The sequence below is a fragment of the Melanaphis sacchari genome, unplaced genomic scaffold, assembly GCF_002803265.2.
Source record: "Melanaphis sacchari strain LSU unplaced genomic scaffold, SCAv2.0 Contig305_pilon_pilon, whole genome shotgun sequence".
In the NCBI taxonomy this organism is placed as follows: domain Eukaryota; kingdom Metazoa; phylum Arthropoda; class Insecta; order Hemiptera; family Aphididae; genus Melanaphis; species Melanaphis sacchari.
In genome coordinates this window covers 70,950-76,158 of record NW_020271179.1, presented here as the reverse complement: position 1 = coordinate 76,158, position 5,209 = coordinate 70,950, and the positions used below count along the sequence as shown (strand labels likewise).

The 5,209-nt window shown below is 39.2% G+C and overlaps 1 pseudogene; it reads left to right on the top strand.

Moving 5' to 3' along the window:
- The first annotated feature begins 1,534 nt into the window (after nt 1-1,534).
- LOC112596169 lies at nt 1,535-3,778 on the top strand (annotated as a pseudogene).
- Nucleotides 3,779-5,209: the final 1,431 nt, after the last annotated feature.

Sequence of the window (5,209 nt, the reverse complement as noted above, 5' to 3'; positions counted from 1 at the left end):
CTGTTGTACTTCGTTCAGTTACGTATTGCCAAACGAATTCCGATTGAAGTGTGAGTGAGTTGTGCTGTTTCATTATTTCCGTCACCTATCCGGTAATATATAGTAACAATAATATGATAATCAGTTCGTTTACCGTAATTGGTTCGTTCTGATACCTATAATAACAAATAAGAATATGCGTGTGCACAATACGTATATCATTTTATCGTCGGACCGATTACCAATAAGTTAGTTAACCTTGGCGTTTGCGAACAGTTTTCGTTAAACCCTTGTGAATGCTGATACATAGTTTACCTTGAAACGTAATAGATCGTCGATAGCTTTCCGGTAAATTCTGGTTATTTTTCAACTATAAATAATTAATAATAATAACGCCTATGTGTTTTACGTATTTAATGTCTTAATAGCGGCTCTTTCTTTGGTTGAGTATTCAGTTCTGATCTAAAATAATAATTTCTTTAAGACACCTATTTTGTAACTAATCCCTCGACTGCAATACTTGAATAAGTAGTAGTAAATTCGTAATATGTTTGTAACGGCAGTCATTTAAAATTCACTGAACGGTTAAAACTATATTCATCGCGACTTGAGCACAGAGAATTCAAGTCTTGGTGTACAAGTTGTTAGGCATTCTGGATTCATTGCAACGACGGCGTTTATGGGTGATGCTTGCTTGTGTTGTGTATATTATGCTGTGCAAGTCGGCCTCGTCTCAAGCCTTGCTGGCAACCTCAAGCGGCGTCGATGACGGTACGCAATGACCTCCGATTAATGACACGTTAAATTTTCTCTCGATAAATGTTACGACGCGGCGATTTTGTGAAAATTATCGGCGTGATTGTAAAAGTGATATAGATACAATTTTGAAAACGAAACGCGTGCCATGGGTTTAAAGAAAATTTTGTGCCGTTTGCTGCACCAGATGGTGAGGAACGACATTTTACTCGGCCTTGCAACCGTCACACTGCGCATTTACTGGTCGTCTTTAAATGTATTTATATGCTACAAGTACTTATGTATATAATATTAATATGACCTATTCATTATTATTGTTGTATAATATTTACGCGCGACATTAGAGTCTTGTGTTTATTTGACGCGGAGCAGCGGCAGGTTCTCTCTTCTCTTAATGTATTCGTATACGGACGTCCGATTTCGGTTTGTTTCCCACACACTCTCGAGGGGGTGCCTTTACCACGACGGTCGAGCCATGTCTCCCGCACATAGGGGTGCGGCATGCATGAGTACACAACAATGTGACATCGACGATGCCGAAGGGTCTTTATAATAAAAATACCTGACCCGTTGACAAAAATGAATAATATAATAAACCATTGCGAAAACCCTTTCTAAAAGTAAAATTGATTATTGCCGATCGTCTTTATTTCTTTTCACCCAATCCCCTTCCCAACCACAATTACGAATCAAATTGTTGATAGAAGTCTCTTTGAAAATCACTACCTTCACGATATTTATTTATTTAAAGCTAGGGAGGGAGAATATTATTACTTGTTCGGTATTATTGTAACCGATTTTAAATAGTTTTTTCGTTTCATTTGCAGAATGATATGCTATTGGTGAATCGACAAATGCTTGTGGATATGAGACCCGTTGAGTCCGAGAACATAACGATTATGGACGAGATCGACGAGCTGTTGGGCACTCGGAGGAATTTACGGCTGGAATTCGGGTTCGCGGCCATCGATGATCAGCGCCAAGTACCGGCTAAAGGAAGAGCGGCGCAAGGTGCTTAAGATATCTGTAAATAAGATGAAGAAGATCGACGACGCCGAGAGCTCGTTATGTCGGTCTGTGTTGATCAACAACACGGTGAAGAGGTTGCAGGCCGAGACCAGGGACGACCGGACCACAGGACGGACGTCACCAGCATCGCCTCCTTCGCCGACGTCCGCTGGTTATGGTTACCACGGTCCTCAGCAGTCTCAACCTTGCGGCGGCCCTGGCGGCAACCGCAACTCGTTGACATCACCAACCTCAGGGTCGTCCTGCACCAGCAGCACGGGTGGCGTTGGCGTTGGCAATGCCGCGGTGGCAGTGGCAAGTGCCGATATGCTGTAATAACAACAACCGCCATAATAACAGCAATAATAATAAACCGCTGGCAATGCCGGTCGCTGTTGTTGTCGACACCACCATCATCACCACCACCATCACCTACTACCACCGCACAACACCACCACCACAGCAACATACCATCACCACCATCACAACTACGGCAGCAGCAGCAGCAGCAGCAGCAGCGGCAGCAGCAGCAGCAAGCAACAACAGCAACAGCAACAACACACCACCTTCATCCTCACCACCAGCAACAGCAACGGTCGTCTCAACGGCCGCGGCTGGTGGATCGTTGCCGCCGTACGGGTACGACGATGACGTGGACGGCAAGACGTCGATGACGAAAAGTGGACGACGGGCTCAGACGACGACACGATCGCGTCCATAATGATGCAACTGCCGTCGTCGTCATCCCGCGGCAAGCGGAAGCGGTGCGTGGACGAACCGCTCGACGACCTGCTGTCGCAGTTCATCAACAACAACCAGCGCGAGGATGAGGACGTGAACGTGGTGGACTTGGACCTGCACGAGTATCCGGCCGCCAAGAGACTGAGGACGGATGAAGCAGCAACCGCCGCGGCTGCAGCAGCCCGCATGGCGGCCGTCGTCGCGGGCTTTTCACCGTCGTGGACGCATGCCGACCTATGTTCGCCACGACATTGGTCGCTGATGGTTTACGCATTGCGACGACTCGCTTGACAGCCTGTACGGTGGCCAGGTGCCGGCCGCGCGGTCGAACATCCAGGACGATGCCGGCCGACCGCCGCGTCGGTGGTGGACTGCTGTTCATCGCCAGCCGCTGTCGCCGCCGCCGTCCACGCCGTCGCTCGACGAACAGCATCAGCATTACGGCGTGGCCACGTCGTCGTCGTCATCATCATCATCGGCGGCCGCCGGGTCGACGTCGCCAACGAACCTGTCGTGCGGACAGGCGTCGTCCATGTTCAGCGAGATGCAGTCGGCCATGTTTCGCAACCTGATCGCCTCGCTCGAGTCTTAACCGCCAACGGCGTCGTCCTCCGACGACCACCGGAAATGCGGTCGACAAACCTAACAAAAACGTTTATTTTTGTTTTCACTTAAACGACTGTCTCCTAAAGTATATTTTTATTTCATTTAATCGAATACTACACACCTGTCTTGACGACGACGTGTGTGTTGTGTACGTCTTATCCTTTTACTACGTTTTTGTACACATAATCACGTGCGATATGTGTTTTATTGTTTTATGTGCAGTCCGGGCGACTTTTACAAAAAAATGACCATTTTATTTTTTTTTTTTTTTTTAATATTTTTTTTATGTGCAATAAACGACCAATTCGCGCAAATGTTTTTTTTGTTTTTCTCTCTGTATCTATTTTTTTTCATTATTATTATTATTATTATTATTACTTTATATTACTATTATAAATATATATGAAATGTATCTTTTTTTTTGTTTTTAAAACGTTTTTCAACGTTCTTACGAATAAGTTTACATTTGATTGTGTTATCCATTTTACGCATAATCACGTGAATCGCGAAATTGATGTGTACATAGATAATGATAATATAATTATAAATGTATTTTTTGTTTTTCGTAACTGTAGATAATCAAACAAGGGCTGTGTTAAATTCATCCAATCGGTCTCTTTTTTTTTTTAATCGAACGAAAAGAGTATAAAATTAAATAATATTATAATATGTATGTATAAACTTAAAATGTAATATTTTGAAAATGTATAACTATATTATATGATATTAAACAACATAGACAATATATTATTAAAGTAGATAATTTTATAGAAAACCGATTGGGGTATAGGCTAATCGGTAGTGATAGTACAAAAAAGGAAAAAATATGAAAAAAAAATGATGAATTCTAACAGATTGTTTTTATTTTGTGTTTTCGTTTTTTTTTTTCGTGTAGAATCAGGAGCACAAGGGAGGGGGAATGTTTTACGCGAGTTCTCATATTCGGCGGTCATATAGACATTGTTTTCCTATTAAATACGTATAATATATTATAAATATTATATGGTTTAATAATTATATTAATATTAAATAATATGATAAAAGAAAGTTTTTTAACATTTTTTTATAGTGTTTTTCGCTGCTACTAGACAAATTTTTTTTAGTGCGATTACTACGTTTAAGCTATGTAAGGAACGGTCTTCCTGACTTTTTCCAAATTTAATTTTTTTTAACTGTGTGATAATAATATATTTACTATAGCAACTCTAGCATAAAATTTTGTATGAAACGAGATGTAATAGAAACGCGATGAAAATAAATAAACAAAATATGAACACTGTCCGGGCAGCTAATTATTGATGTTATATTACGTTAGTTGAAATTTTTTTTGTTTCTTTAAAAAGAAAATAATACAAAACCGCCATCATAACCTAACCTTCTATACACACTACGCGTACAGGAGAAAGTGCAGCGGTCTTTCGCGCATTTCGTTTTATTCGTTTCATTATGTATTATTATTAATCGTTCGTTTTTGTACAATTCGCGAAACCGAAACAGGCGTTCCCCTCCAAAAAATAGATAAATGAATAAAAAATACTCGTCTGGGCTCCGTTACTTAAGTCTTCCTTTATTTATTTTTATTATTATTATTATTATTATTATTTTTTTTTTTTTAAACGTGAAATTATCAACAATATTTGATGAGTATAAAATATGTTACCCGGGTGATAAGAAATAATAATTAAATGATACAATTTTTTAAGCAAAAAATAATAATTGGTAAAACCGTAGTTACGTTTATATAATAATGAAATTATATGAATATATTTTATTAATATTATTACGATACGAATAAAAAAAATTATATTGTATTTTTTTTAGAGCTTTATTATACTGATGTATGAAGAAAAAACATATGTATTCGCTAATAGAAATTGTTTTTTTTTCAATTGAACATTACTTTTTTTGTGTAAAATATTGCGAATGATAATATAATACATTTTGTTATTCCTTAAAAACGTTGTGTTTTGTTTTTAATTTATTTCCACACCTTTTTGCAATAGCAAACATGAAAACTGTTGACTTTCCTCTCCTTTATTGATTTTTATTATATTTCAAATTTTTGCTGTATATTTAAAAGGGTTGAAATGCGAAACGAAATCGTAACCCAAAGATCAGT